General features: G+C 45.5%; 1 protein-coding gene and 1 non-coding gene across 2 annotated transcripts in view; both read right to left on the reverse strand.

Moving 5' to 3' along the window:
• Positions 1-16,165, reverse strand: part of LOC106609815 (thyrotropin-releasing hormone-degrading ectoenzyme) — a 436,096-nt gene that overhangs the window by 313,712 nt on the left and 106,219 nt on the right.
• On the reverse strand, positions 11,603-11,678 carry trnav-uac (transfer RNA valine (anticodon UAC)). The gene has a single exon. It is a non-coding gene; the product is annotated as a tRNA-Val (tRNA).

The raw sequence follows: 16,165 nt of genomic DNA on the forward strand, positions 1-16,165 counted from the left end.
CCTAGTCTTCTCTTTTTGAGTTAACACTGGTCTATTCCCCCTAGTCTTCTCTTTTTGAGTTAACACTGGGCTATTCCCCCTAGTCTTCTCTTTTTGAGTTAACACTGGGCTATTCCCCCTAGTCTTCTCTTTTTGAGTTAACACTGGGCTATTCCCCCTAGTCTTCTCTTTTTGAGTTAACACTGGGCTATTCCCCCTAGTCTTCTCTTTTTGAGTTAACACTGGGCTATTCCCCCTAGTCTTCTCTTTTTGAGTTAACACTGCGCTATTCCCCCTAGTCTCCCTCACGACGCCAGGACAGCGGAGTCAATCACCACCTTCCGGAGACACCTGAAACCCCACCTCTTTAAGGAATACCTAGGATAGGATAAAGTAATCCTTCTACCCCCCCCCCCTTAAAAGATTTAGATGCACTATTGTAAAGTGGTTGTTCCACTGGATATCATAAGGTGAATCCACCAATTTGTAAGTCGCTCTGGATAAGAGCGTCTGCTAAATGACTTAAATGTAATGTAAATGTCTTCTCTTTTTGAGTTAACACTGGTCTATTCCCCCTAGTCTTCCTCTTTTGAGGTAACACTGGGCTATTCCCCCTAGTCTTCCTCTTTTGAGTTAACACTGGGCTATTCCCCCTAGTCTTCCTCTTTTGAGTTAACACTGGTCTATTCCCCCTAGTCTTCCTCTTTTGAGTTAACACTGGGCTATTCCCCCTAGTCTTCCTCTTTTGAGTTAACACTGGGCTATTCCCCCTAGTCTTCTCTTTTTAGTTAACACTGGGCTATTCCCCCTAGTCTTCCTCTTTTGAGTTAACACTGGGCTATTCCCCCTAGTCTTCTCTTTTTGAGTTAACACTGGGCTATTCCCCCTAGTCTTCCTCTTTTGAGTTAACACTGGGCTATTCCCCCTAGTCTTCCTCTTTTTAGTTAACACTGGGCTATTCCCCCGATTCTTTGAGTTACATTTTTTCTTTTACATTTAACCTTTATTTAACTAGGCATTGATTTGAATTACATTTATTTTGGGCAACAGACATATACAACAAAATGCACAATGTGGACCCAGAGGATATCACTTATCACCCAGAGGATATCACTTATCACCCAGAGGATATCACTTATCACCTAGAGGATATCACGTATCACCCAAAGGATATCACTTATCACCTAGAGGATATCACGTATCACCCAGAGGATATCACTTATCACCCAGAGGATATCACTTATCACCCAGAGGATATCACTTATCACCTAGAGGATATCACGTATCACCCAAAGGATATCACTTATCACCCAGAGGATATCACGCTTATTTCCAAAGTGGTCCTCGATGTTAAAAACAATAACACATAATGATTGAAAGACAAGACAAAATTACAAACAACCATAAATATATTCATTTATATGGACATCCTAAAAAGTGGCACTATTCGCTGCAATTCTCCGTTACCTTAAAAAATCAACCATATTCATTTCACATTAAAACAATCTATTAATTGCACATCATACCGATCCTTCAAATCAATACACCTGACCAGCAGTAGGGGGGAGCAAGGGGCAGTGGAGGGGTTTCTCTTACTTTGCCTTACTTTGCCTGATTTTTAAAGCTATTTTAACTTTTTATTTGTTTGATCTCCAAGGGAAGGCTATTCCATAGACAAAAACGTGCTCCTCGCAGTACTGTTTACTCTTGGGATTTTACAAGACTTAACACTAGCTCTGGTATTGTGACTGTGTTGGTTATAGACCATATCAATGTGGTTTTTCATGTAACCTGGGGCATGATCATTTAAGATGTCAAACATATGATTACATTTAAGTTGGTCCACTCTGGACTCCAAAGGCAACAAGCTCACCTCCCTGTACCCATATGTGGGTCCTAGGCGGGACATTCAGCATATACCTGATAATATACCTGATAATATTCTTTTGCATGACCTGCATTCTCTTTTTCAGCTTTTTTGTTAACCCACTATACCAAGCAGAGCAGGCATAATCAAAATGACACTGAATCAAGGTTGAGACAAGCAGTTTCTTAACTTAAATGTTAAAATATCTAGCGTTACGGTATAAAAATGTCTATTTGTTTGCCATTTTAGTAAGAATTTTAGCAGCAATCAGGTCTCCAGAAAGGGATTGATCTAGGGACACACCAAGATAAGATACACTTGTTTTAGATTCAATCTTCTTGCCTGCACAGTTTACCGTTATCTTGTCAGCCCTAAGCAATCTACGTTTTGTTCCAAGCAAAATGATTGAGTTTTTCTCAAATGTAGTGACAATTTGTTGTCAGACAACCAATCTCTAACAAAATGCAATTCCTTACTCAGGGTCTCCTCTATGTAAACTGTATCCTTCCCTGTTACCAATATGGCTGAATCATCAACATAAAGCAGGAGTTTACACTTTACTGTAACTGGCATATCATTAACGTATATAAGAAATAAGAGTGGTCCTAAAATGGATCCCTGCGGTACTCCACAGGATATTTATTTGGCCTCTGACAGAACATCACCAACATTACATACTTGTGTTCTGTTGGTCAGATAAGACCTAAACCAATTCACTGCTACATCATTTAGACCCATGCATTTCAGTTTCATCAGGTGAATATCATGGTCTACAGAGTCAAAAGCTTTCTGCAAGTCTAACATGACCCTACCTGTATAGTTCCCCTTCTCACGTTCCTGCATAATGTGGTCAAAAAGATGGATAAGGCAAGTATCAGTGGAATGAGCTGTTCTAAAGCCAGACGGAGTTCATAAACAGGTTTGTGCTCTAGAAGGTATCCCTCAAGTTGATTTAAAAACAAACCTCTCAACAACTTTGGATGAGGTGCTGAGGATCAACACAGGTTTGTAGTTTCCTACATTTGTTTTACTGCTCTTCTTATGGAGCGGAACCACCCGGGGTTGTTCTGAGATCATTGGGTAATGTACCACTACTAATAGAAAGTCTTACAATATGCGTTATCATTTTTGCAGTTACATTTTTTTCCACGGTTTACGAGGCTGATGGAAGTTGTCATTAATGACGTCTATATAACGTTAGGATGTGGCCTTATCCATTTTGTATCTTGCCTGATTTATACAGTTAATATAACCATTATCATCTTGTTGTAGATGTGTCCTTCTGAATCTGTCCAGGTAGCGATCCCTTTTTTCTCAGAAGTGATCCATTTCCCTGACCGCTGTTTGATTCTGAATGTGTTTCATTGTAACCAGAGAGTCGAGTGCAGACAGAAACAGATTTTTTTTAAAGATACCAATCATTGATCAATATCATCACACTTGTGTTCTCACAAACATGAGATCAATCCAGAATTCCAAGGACCTCTACAAAACGTTTCTTTGAGTATTGTTTCATAGACCGTACCTTCATGTATTTATTACCTGTCTTTAGTAGCATTATGGATGTCTTACGGTACAGCAGGTTACCATATGATCACTAAAACCAATATTTAAGACTCCTGACTGACAGACGTTCTCTTGATCTGATACAATAATCAAATCCAAAGTTAATTTACAGTCAATACACACCCGGATTGGCTCAACAATCAATTGTTTTGTCCAAATAACTGATGAATGTTATAATTATACAGGGCATTTACTAGTGTACTTCTCCTGGGGTGATAACTGCACATCTGTATTAAAAATCACCAAGCAGAAGACATTCCCTATCAGCAAATACATTGTGATCACAGCAATTCAATTCCAGTAAATCATAGAAATGATTCTGCTTAGGAGGCCGATAGCAGAAACACCAGCAAGTACAGGACGACATTTATGAACAAGTGTCTCTACCCATGCAACTTCCTTTTCAGATCTGAACGAGGGTTAAAATACACATCCTTCCCAGTAAAAAACACACACACGGCGCCACCACCGTTTCTGGTAATTCTATGAATTCTATAACCCGGAAGCTCAACCTCATCGAGTCATGTCTCAGTCACAGCAACTACTGCACCCAGTGTGTTAGAAGCAAAGAGTTTTAATTCCTCTAATTTGGGCAGCAGGCCCCGTGCGTTCACATGAATAAAATGACGTCCTGTTCGATTGAAACAGTCAAACGTGTCATGTTCTGTGCCCACTGATGATACATCGACTATCTCATCTAGACTGCACTCGTCATCCCTGCTTGTGTCCAGCATCCCAATGTTAAGCACCACATTTAAACAGCATACGTTACAAACAAGCAAAGTGTTACTTTGAGACTTTACAGCTTCATCACATGACAAGGGCTTGATAGGTCTACACTTTATGTGAACAAAACAAATCACAAATGTCACAAGCCACCACTTTTGAATTCTTCCTTACGGTCTTACCACAGTGTGGGCATAGTTGTTTAGCTTGCATTGTGGTGTTTGGGCCAGGACAGGTTGTGTACAACGCCACAGAGCAGCAGGCTGAAGGTAACAAGCAGCTTGTTGGAGTTAACACCGGTCTCAGCGGCGCTGCGGCGTTTCCTGTGTACCTTCCCCGAGCGGCTCAGCTGTTCCCGTAGGAAAGGTGATATCAGGTGCCGGTAAAGTTGTTCATGGACGAAGTTCACAATATGAAAGGGAAGATTTCCATCCACGTCTTCCAGTGTAGGTGGAACGGGACTTTGGGATCATCGCCATGTTTGAATTGTAGAATAAATTAGAAACGCCAAAGCAAAACTTCTGGCTAGAGCCATAATAGTATTGTGTGTTGCAATATATACAAACAATACCGATATACAAACAAACAATTTGCCCACGATCACATATATCCTACCAACAGGATATTAAAAACTGTAATATCTTATGTTTCACCGAGTCATGATACATTCAGCTCCTCAACCATTGCTCGTGTTTCTTGGCCCAAGAATGCACCTGGTGACCCTGCAAATCCATTTCCAAATCATACCAATAGTGCACTCTCATTGACAGTCAGTTAAGAACAAATTCTTATTTGCAACGACGGCCTACACCGGCCAAATCCGGACGACACTGGGCCAATTGTGCACCACCCTATGGGACTCCCAATTACAGCCGGATGTGATACAGCCTGGATTTGAACCAGGGACTGTAGTGACCTTTCTTGCACTGAGATGCAGTGCCTTAGACCACTACTTCATTCAGAAGCCCGAAAAACTTGGGTCATTTTCCCCCAGGTCTTCTCTTTTTGAGTTCAGCTGCAGGTTTGTTGCCCAATGCTTTTCCATCCCTCCCTGCATCCCTCTCTCTCCTCCCCCTTCGTTCTCATCCCCTACTCTCCCTCATCCCCTACTCTCCCTCATCCCCTACTCTCCGTCATCCCCCACTCTTCCCTCTCTCCCTCTTCTCTTCTTCTCACACATCCTTCTCTCCTCACTCATAACCTCTTCCTCTCCCTCCCTCTCCCCTTCCCTTCCCCCCTTCCTTAATCTCTCCCCCCAACCCGCTCCCCTTCCCTCTCCCCCTCCTCCCTCCCTCCCCCTCCCTCCCCCTCTCCCCTCAGCTATCAGCAGGCTCTGAGGACTATGTTAAATCCCAGTGTTGTGTAGAGAGTAACAGATGAGGTCTGGCCTGCTCTGCTGCTCTGCTGCTCTGAGCTCTGGGGATACCTGATTGATTCTGCCCAACTAACCGTCACCGCCCCCCAGCCTCAGTCCCATAACACACACACTGACGGAAATACACACACATATATACAAAGAAAGGACTTCACAGGCCGTTAACTTTACAACACCAGATTTTTCTCTGTGTTGTTTCTCTACACAGTACAATGCGTATCCCTTAAAGCTACTGAGGTTTCGTGTGTGTGTGTGTGTGTGTGTGTGTGTGTGTGTGTGTGTGTGTGTGCGTGCGTGCGTGCGTGCGTGCGTGCGTGCGTGCGTGCGTGCGTGTGTGTGTGTCTTCTTATTGAGGAGGGAGGATGGGAAATTGTCTGACATTGAGTGAGGCTGACACTCAAGGGCTTTAGCTGTTACAATGTTGTGCTTCTGCCATGTTGTTGTCATGTTGCTACCATGTTGTTGACATGTTGTTTTTCTACCATGTTGTTGTCATGTTGTGTTGCTTCCATGGTGTTGACTTGTTGTGTTTCTACCATGTTGTTGTCATGTTGTGTTGCTACCATGTTGTTGACATGTTGTGTTGCTACCATGTTGTTGTCATGTTGTGCTGTTGCCATGTTGTGTTGTTGTGTTGTGTTGCTACCGTGTTGTTGTCATGTTGTGTTGTTAAGTTGTGTTTCAACCATGTTGTTGTCATGTTGTGTTGTTAAGTTGTGTTGCTACCATGTTGTTGACATGTTGTGTTGCTACCATGTTGTTGTCATGTTGTGCTAATGCCATGTTGTGTTGTTGTGTTGTGTTGCTACCATGTTGTTGACATGTTGTGTTGCTACCATGTTGTTGTCATGTTGTGCTGTTGCCATGTTGTGTTGTTGTGTTGTGTTGCTACCATGTTGTTGCCATGTTGTGTTGTTAAGTTGTGTTGCTACCACGTTGTTGTCATCTTGTGTTGTTAAGTTGTGTTGCTACCATGTTGTTGTCATGTTGTGTTGTTAAGTTGTGTTTCTACCGTGTTGTTGTCATGTTGTGTTTCTACCATGTTGTAGACATGTTGTGCTGTTAAGTTGTGTTTCTACCATGTTGTTGTCATGTTGTTTTGCTACCATGTTGTTTTCATTTTGTGTTGCTACCATGTTGTTGTCATTTTGTTCTCCTACCATGTTGTGTTGTCATGTTGTTGCTGCTGCCGTGTTGTGTTTCTACCATGTTGTTGTCATTTTGTGTTCCTACCATGTTGTTGTCATTTTGTTCTCCTACCATGTTGTGTTGTCATGTTGTTGCTGCTGCCGTGTTGTGTTTCTACCATGTTGTTGTCATTTTGTGTTTCTACCATGTTGTTGTCATTTTGTGCTCCTACCATGTTGTGTTGTCATGTTGTTGCTGCTGCCGTGTTGTGTTGTCATGTTGTGTTGCTACCATGCTGTTGTCATGTTGTGTTGCTACCATGTTGTTGTCATGTCGTGTTGTTAAGTTGTGTTGCTACCATGCTGTTGTCATGTTGTGTTGCTACCATGTTGTTGTAATTTTGTGTTTCTACCATGTTGTGTTGTCATGTTGTTGCTGCTGCCATGTTGTGTTGTCATGCTGTGCTTTTGTCCTATATTTTTATTGAATTAATTTTTAATCCCAGCCTCCGTCCCCCGCAGGAGGCCTTTAGCTTTTTGGTAGGCCGTCATTGTAAATAAGAATTTGTTCATAATTTAACTAGGCAAGTCAGTTAAGGTTGAATAAAGGTTGAATAAAGGTTAGATAAAGGTTGAATAAAGGTTAGATAAAGGTTGAATAAAGGTTAAATGGAAAGGAAAGAAAAACATAATACACTTTGATGTCACTCAGCTCCCTCTGTGATGTCAGAGCAGGTTATAACCTCGTTCTCTCTCCTCTGTTTCTTCTGTCTGGTCCACGGAGGACACAGTTATATTATTCACACAACCATCATACTTTACCTTCTATATATCTTAAAGCCATACATTCAGAATGACTTTAAGGAAGGGCTGGGGCCCAAATGGCCCCTTATTCCCTGTATAGTGGTTCCCTGCCTAGGGGCCCTGGTGAAAATTAGTGCGCTATACAGGGACATACCCTGAGGACGCTATAGCTGGACATTTGTCACTCTCAGAACCAGTCTATTTTAAGCTCAAACAGAAAGAGCCAGAGACTAAAATAACTGTGAGGTTTGACATAGAGAGAGAGAAAGAATCACCCTGGAGAAAGGAGGCCATCCTAGCACAGGATTAAATGATAACTCACACAGAGAGGAGAGAGAGAGAGAGAGAGAGAGAGAGAGAGAGAGAGAGAGAGAGAGAGAGAGAGAGAGAGAGAGAGAGAGAGAGAGAGAGAGAGAGAGAGAGAGAGAGAGAGAGAGAGAGAGAGAGAGAGAGAGAGAGAGAGAGAGAGAGAGAGAGAGAGAGAGACAGAACCACCCTGGAGAAAGGAGGCCATCCTAACACATGAGAGAAGGAAAGAGTTCAGAGTAGACTGGACAAGACACTCTGTTAGGGATATCTTCAATGGTTCTTTCTTCCCTGAGCTCTGTAGTCTAGAGGATGAGACACTCTGTGAGGGATATCTTCAGTGGTTCTTTCTTCCCTGAGCTCTGTAGTCTAGAGGATGAGACACTCTGTTAGGGATATCTTCAATGGTTCTTTCTTCCCTGAGCTCTGTAGTCTAGAGGATGAGACACTCTGTGAGGGATATCTTCAGTGGTTCTTTCTTCCCTGAGCTCTATAGTCTAGAGCCCTTCAACTCAATTCTGAACCTCCAAGCCAGTTCCACTGCTTTTTCTATTATTATTCCCCTCTAATCAGGGACTGATTTAGACCTGGGATACCAGGTTCCCCTCTGATCAGGGACTGATTTAGACCTGGGACACCAGGTTCCCCTCTAATCAGGGACTGATTTAGACCTGGGACACCAGGTTCCCCTCTAATCAGGGATTGATTTAGACCTGGGATACCAGGTTCCCCTCTAATCAGGAACTGATTTAGACCTGGGATACCAGGTTCCCCTCTAATCAGGGACTGATTTAGACCTGGGACATCAGGTTCCCCTCTAATCAGGGACTGATTTAGACCTGGGACACCAGGTTCCCCTCTAATCAGGGACTGATTTAGACCTGGGACACCAGGTTCCCCTCTAATCAGGGACTGATTTAGACCTGGGACACCAGGTTCCCCTCTAATCAGGGACTGATTTAGACCTGGGATACCAGGTTCCCCTCTAATCAGGGACTGATTTAGACCTGGGACACCAGGTTCCCCTCTAATCAGGGACTGATTTAGACCTGGGATACCAGGTTCCCCTCTAATCAGGGACTGATTTAGACCTGGGATACCAGGTTCCCCTCTAATCAGGGACTGATTTAGACCTGGGACACCAGGTTCCCCTCTAATCAGGGACTGATTTAGACCTGGGACACCAGGTTCCCCTCTGATCAGGGACTGATTTAGACCTGGGACATCAGGTTCCCCTCTAATCAGGAACTGATTTAGACCTGGGATACCAGGTTCCCCTCTAATCAGGGACTGATTTAGACCTGGGACACCAGGTTCCCCTCTAATCAGGGACTGATTTAGACCTGGGATACCAGGTTCCCCTCTAATCAGGGACTGATTTAGACCTGGGACACCAGGTTCCCCTCTAATCAGGGACTGATTTAGACCTGGGACACCAGGTTCCCCTCTAATCAGGGACTGATTTAGACCTGGGATACCAGGTTCCCCTCTAATCAGGGACTGATTTAGACCTGGGACACCAGGTTCCCCTCTAATCAGGGACTGATTTAGACCTGGGACATCAGGTTCCCCTCTGATCAGGGACTGATTTAGACCTGGGACATCAGGTTCCCCTCTAATCAGGAACTGATTTAGACCTGGGACATCAGGTTCCCCTCTGATCAGGGACTGATTTAGACCTGGGACATCAGGTTCCCCTCTGATCAGGGACTGATTTAGACCTGGGACATCAGGTTCCCCTCTGATCAGGGACTGATTTAGACCTGGGACATCAGGTTCCCCTCTGATCAGGGACTGATTTAGACCTGGGACATCAGGTTCCCCTCTAATCAGGGACTGATTTAGACCTGGGACATCAGGTTCCCCTCTGATCAGGGACTGATTTAGACCTGGGACATCAGGTTCCCCTCTAATCAGGGACTGATTTAGACATGGGACATCAGGTTCCCCTCTGATCAGGGACTGATTTAGACCTGGGACATCAGGTGGGTGCAATTAATGATCAGGCAGAACAGAAAACTAGCTGGTTTTGGACCTGGCAGTGTCAGAGTTCAATACCCCTGGTCTAGAGAATGACAGAAAGACAATTGTTAGATTTGACATTCTAATTTGAATCATTATTCTGTGTCTTTGTCCTTTGTTGTAAAACTGTTTCCATGGCTACACACCTCCTCTAAGCTTTGATAGGAGATCAAGCGGACACATGGGATGGATCACAGGGACACAATAGGGCAGATGATTGTCTGTGCCTCGTCTGGTCCATACAGAAAACTGTTAGGCTCGGGCTAGTCCTATAAACGCACCACCATTTTTGCTCTATCCTGTCTGAACAACTAATAACATGAGTATCAACATTACGGACATGATGAACTGATAAACAAAAAAAATATTTGATTGCTTAATGATAAAAGGCCATATTTTCCCTCAAGTCACAAAGGGCCTTGTTCACCTCTCATAATGTTGTTACAATTCAAATTGATTGGTTGTTTTGTCACTCTGCTAAAATGGCCTCCGGTCCCCGTCTCCCCCACACTCTATGTTCTCTCTAAATGAAAATTGTTTCTCAAAACAAGAACGGGTCACGGCACATGAACGCCGCGGTTGTCACATCTTAAATTGGTCATTTTAATCAGTCGCCCCAAATGACACTCTATTTCCTAGTTAGTGCACTACTTTTGTTCAGGGCCCACAGGGTTCTGGTCAAAACTACTGCACTATGTAGGGAACAGGGTGGCATTTGAGACGCTGTCTTAACAGCCTACATTTGTCACAGTGCTCAGGCAGAGGCCTTGATTATACCACTGTTGACCTCCTACTTTGTACCACAACTGATGTTGGGCAACATGTCATGGTGTCAGAAGCCTTCCCTTCTACTGTAATTACAACAAGCCCTGATATGTTAAGAGGAACAACAACCTTGAAGAATAAAGATGCACCATAATTGCACAAGACCTCTGTAATTTCCACCCTAAATGGCTTTGTGTATCATTAGATTACGCCTGACTACCTAGCATAGAGGGAAAACATTATTCCTCTATTCCCACCCACACAAAATAACATCCCACAGACAAACATACATGTATAATTCATGATCATCCACCATGGACCACTACTGACCAGAGTTAACATCCACCATGGACCACTACTGACCAGAGTTAACATCCACCATGGACCACTACTGACCAGAGTTAACATCCACCATGGACCACTACTGACCAGAGTTAACATCCACCATGGACCACTACTGACCAGAGTTAACATCCACCATGGACCACTGCTGACCAGATTTAACATCCACCATGGACCACTACTGACCAGAGTTAACATCCACCATGGACCACTACTGACCAGAGTTAACATCCACCATGGACCACGGCTGACCAGAGTTAACATACACCATGGACCACTACTGACCAGAGTTAACATCCACCATGGACCACTACTGACCAGAGTTAACATCCACCATGGACCACTACTGACCAGAGTTAACATCCACCATGGACCACTGCTGACCAGAGTTAACATCCACCATGGACCACTGCTGACCAGAGTTAACATCCACCATGGACCACTGCTGACCAGATTTAACATCTACCATGGACCACAACTATGTTTGTGTGTGTGTCTCTGTGTGTGTCTGTGTGTGTGTGTGTGTGTGAATAGTAAAGGTTAGGGTGAGAGGTGAGTGTGTCTGTGTGTGTGTGAACTGCAAAGGTTAGGGGAGGACAGGGTGAGAGTGTGTGAACATTTTTTACATTTTAGTCATTTAGCAGACGCTCTTATCCAGAGCGACTTACGGTAGTGAATGCATACATTTCATACAATTTCATAGATTTTTTTTTTTTCTGTGCTGGCCCCCCGTGGGAATCGAACCCACAACCCTGGCGTTGTAAACACCATGCTCAACCAACTGAGCTACAGGGAAGGCCAGGGGAGGACAGGGTGAGAGGTGAGTGTGTGTGAACAGTAAAGGTTAGAGGAGGACAGGGTGAGAGGTGAGTGTGTGTGAACAGTAAAGGTTAGAGGAGGACAGGGTGAGAGGTGAGTGTGTGTGAACAGTAAAGGTTAGAGGAGGACAGGGTGAGAGGTGAGTGTGTGTGAACAGTAAAGGTTAGAGGAGGACAGGGTGAGAGGTGAGTGTGTGTGAACAGTAAAGGTTAGAGGAGGACAGGGTGAGAGGTGTGTGTGTGTGAACAGTAAAGGTTAGAGGAGGACAGGGTGAGAGGTGAGTGTGTGTGAACAGTAAAGGTTAGAGGAGGACAGGGTGAGAGGTGAGTGTGTGTGAACAGTAAAGGTTAGAGGAGGACAGGGTGAGAGGTGAGTGTGTGTGAACAGTAAAGGTTAGGGGAGGACAGGGTGAGAGGTGTGTGTGTGTGAACAGTAAAGGTTAGAGGAGGACAGGGTGAGAGGTGAGTGTGTGTGAACAGTAAAGGTTAGAGGAGGACAGGGTGAGAGGTGAGTGTGTGTGAACAGTAAAGGTTAGAGGAGGACAGGGTGAGAGGTGAGTGTGTGTGAACAGTAAAGGTTAGAGGAGGACAGGGTGAGAGGTGAGTGTGTGTGAACAGTAAAGGTTAGAGGAGGACAGGGTGAGAGGTGAGTGTGTGTGAACAGTAAAGGTTAGAGGAGGACAGGGTGAGAGGTGAGTGTGTGTGAACAGTAAAGGTTAGAGGAGGACAGGGTGAGAGGTGAGTGTGTGTGAACAGTAAAGGTTAGAGGAGGACAGGGTGAGAGGTGAGTGTGTGTGAACAGTAAAGGTTAGAGGAGGACAGGGTGAGAGGTGAGTGTGTGTGAACAGTAAAGGTTAGAGGAGGACAGGGTGAGAGGTGAGTGTGTGTGAACAGTAAAGGTTAGAGGAGGACAGGGTGAGAGGTGAGTGTGTGTGAACAGTAAAGGTTAGAGGAGGACAGGGTGAGAGGTGAGTGTGTGTGAACAGTAAAGGTTAGAGGAGGACAGGGTGAGAGGTGAGTGTGTGTGAACAGTAAAGGTTAGAGGAGGACAGGGTGAGAGGTGAGTGTGTGTGAACAGTAAAGGTTAGAGGAGGACAGGGTGAGAGGTGAGTGTGTGTGAACAGTAAAGGTTAGAGGAGGACAGGGTGAGAGGTGAGTGTGTGTGAACAGTAAAGGTTAGAGGAGGACAGGGTGAGAGGTGAGTGTGTGTGAACAGTAAAGGTTAGAGGAGGACAGGGTGAGAGGTGAGTGTGTGTGAACAGTAAAGGTTAGAGGAGGACAGGGTGAGAGGTGAGTGTGTGTGAACAGTAAAGGTTAGAGGAGGACAGGGTGAGAGGTGAGTGTGTGTGAACAGTAAAGGTTAGAGGAGGACAGGGTGAGAGGTGAGTGTGTGTGAACAGTAAAGGTTAGAGGAGGACAGGGTGAGAGGTGAGTGTGTGTGAACAGTAAAGGTTAGAGGAGGACAGGGTGAGAGGTGAGTGTGTGTGAACAGTAAAGGTTAGAGGAGGACAGGGTGAGAGGTGAGTGTGTGTGAACAGTAAAGGTTAGAGGAGGACAGGGTGAGAGGTGAGTGTGTGTGAACAGTAAAGGTTAGAGGAGGACAGGGTGAGAGGTGAGTGTGTGTGAACAGTAAAGGTTAGAGGAGGACAGGGTGAGAGGTGAGTGTGTGAACAGTAAAGGTTAGAGGAGGACAGGGTGAGAGGTGAGTGTGTGTGAACAGTAAAGGTTAGAGGAGGACAGGGTGAGAGGTGAGTGTGTGTGAACAGTAAAGGTTAGAGGAGGACAGGGTGAGAGGTGAGTGTGTGTGAACAGTAAAGGTTAGAGGAGGACAGGGTGAGAGGTGAGTGTGTGTGAACAGTAAAGGTTAGAGGAGGACAGGGTGAGAGGTGAGTGTGTGTGAACAGTAAAGGTTAGAGGAGGACAGGGTGAGAGGTGAGTGTGTGTGAACAGTAAAGGTTAGAGGAGGACAGGGTGAGAGGTGAGTGTGTGTGAACAGTAAAGGTTAGAGGAGGACAGGGTGAGAGGTGAGTGTGTGTGAACAGTAAAGGTTAGAGGAGGACAGGGTGAGAGGTGAGTGTGTGTGAACAGTAAAGGTTAGAGGAGGACAGGGTGAGAGGTGAGTGTGTGTGAACAGTAAAGGTTAGAGGAGGACAGGGTGAGAGGTGAGTGTGTGTGAACAGTAAAGGTTAGAGGAGGACAGGGTGAGAGGTGAGTGTGTGTGAACAGTAAAGGTTAGAGGAGGACAGGGTGAGAGGTGAGTGTGTGTGAACAGTAAAGGTTAGAGGAGGACAGGGTGAGAGGTGAGTGTGTGTGAACAGTAAAGGTTAGAGGAGGACAGGGTGAGAGGTGAGTGTGTGTGAACAGTAAAGGTTAGAGGAGGACAGGGTGAGAGGTGAGTGTGTGTGAACAGTAAAGGTTAGAGGAGGACAGGGTGAGAGGTGAGTGTGTGTGAACAGTAAAGGTTAGAGGAGGACAGGGTGAGAGGTGAGTGTGTGTGAACAGTAAAGGTTAGAGGAGGACAGGGTGAGAGGTGAGTGTGTGTGAACAGTAAAGGTTAGAGGAGGACAGGGTGAGAGGTGAGTGTGTGTGAACAGTAAAGGTTAGAGGAGGACAGGGTGAGAGGTGAGTGTGTGTGAACAGTAAAGGTTAGAGGAGGACAGGGTGAGAGGTGAGTGTGTGTGAACAGTAAAGGTTAGAGGAGGACAGGGTGAGAGGTGAGTGTGTGTGAACAGTAAAGGTTAGAGGAGGACAGGGTGAGAGGTGAGTGTGTGTGAACAGTAAAGGTTAGAGGAGGACAGGGTGAGAGGTGAGTGTGTGTGAACAGTAAAGGTTAGAGGAGGACAGGGTGAGAGGTGAGTGTGTGTGAACAGTAAAGGTTAGAGGAGGACAGGGTGAGAGGTGAGTGTGTGTGAACAGTAAAGGTTAGAGGAGGACAGGGTGAGAGGTGAGTGTGTGTGAACAGTAAAGGTTAGAGGAGGACAGGGTGAGAGGTGAGTGTGTGGAACAGTAAAGGTTAGAGGAGGACAGGGTGAGAGGTGAGTGTGTGTGAACAGTAAAGGTTAGAGGAGGACAGGGTGAGAGGTGAGTGTGTGTGAACAGTAAAGGTTAGAGGAGGACAGGGTGAGAGGTGAGTGTGTGTGAACAGTAAAGGTTAGAGGAGGACAGGGTGAGAGGTGAGTGTGTGTGAACAGTAAAGGTTAGAGGAGGACAGGGTGAGAGGTGAGTGTGTGTGAACAGTAAAGGTTAGAGGAGGACAGGGTGAGAGGTGAGTGTGTGTGAACAGTAAAGGTTAGAGGAGGACAGGGTGAGAGGTGAGTGTGTGTGAACAGTAAAGGTTAGAGGAGGACAGGGTGAGAGGTGAGTGTGTGTGAACAGTAAAGGTTAGAGGAGGACAGGGTGAGAGGTGAGTGTGTGTGAACAGTAAAGGTTAGAGGAGGACAGGGTGAGAGGTGAGTGTGTGTGAACAGTAAAGGTTAGAGGAGGACAGGGTGAGAGGTGAGTGTGTGTGAACAGTAAAGGTTAGAGGAGGACAGGGTGAGAGGTGAGTGTGTGTGAACAGTAAAGGTTAGAGGAGGACAGGGTGAGAGGTGAGTGTGTGTGAACAGTAAAGGTTAGAGGAGGACAGGGTGAGAGGTGAGTGTGTGTGAACAGTAAAGGTTAGAGGAGGACAGGGTGAGAGGTGAGTGTGTGTGAACAGTAAAGGTTAGAGGAGGACAGGGTGAGAGGTGAGTGTGTGTGAACAGTAAAGGTTAGAGGAGGACAGGGTGAGAGGTGAGTGTGTGTGAACAGTAAAGGTTAGAGGAGGACAGGGTGAGAGGTGAGTGTGTGTGAACAGTAAAGGTTAGAGGAGGACAGGGTGAGAGGTGAGTGTGTGTGAACAGTAAAGGTTAGAGGAGGACAGGGTGAGAGGTGAGTGTGTGTGAACAGTAAAGGTTAGAGGAGGACAGGGTGAGAGGTGAGTGTGTGTGAACAGTAAAGGTTAGAGGAGGACAGGGTGAGAGGTGAGTGTGTGTGAACAGTAAAGGTTAGAGGAGGACAGGGTGAGAGGTGAGTGTGTGTGAACAGTAAAGGTTAGGGAGGACAGGGTGAGAGGTGAGTGTGTGTGAACAGTAAAGGTTAGAGGAGGACAGGGTGAGAGGTGAGTGTGTGTGAACAGTAAAGGTTAGAGGATGACAGGGTGAGAGGTGAGTGTGTGTGAACAGTAAAGGTTAGAGGAGGACAGGGTGAGAGGTGAGTGTGTGTGAACAGTAAAGGTTAGAGGAGGACAGGGTGAGAGGTGAGTGTGTGTGAACAGTAAAGGTTAGAGGAGGACAGGGTGAGAGGTGAGTGTGTGTGAACAGTAAAGGTTAGAGGAGGACAGGGTGAGAGGTGAGTGTGTGTGAACAGTAAAGGTTAGAGGAGGACAGGGTGAGAGGTGAGTGTGTGTGAACAGTAAAGGTTAGAGGAGGACAGGGTGAGAGGTGAGTGT

This window comes from Salmo salar, chromosome ssa07, assembly GCF_905237065.1.
Source record: "Salmo salar chromosome ssa07, Ssal_v3.1, whole genome shotgun sequence".
NCBI classification, from domain to species: Eukaryota; Metazoa; Chordata; class Actinopteri; order Salmoniformes; family Salmonidae; genus Salmo; species Salmo salar.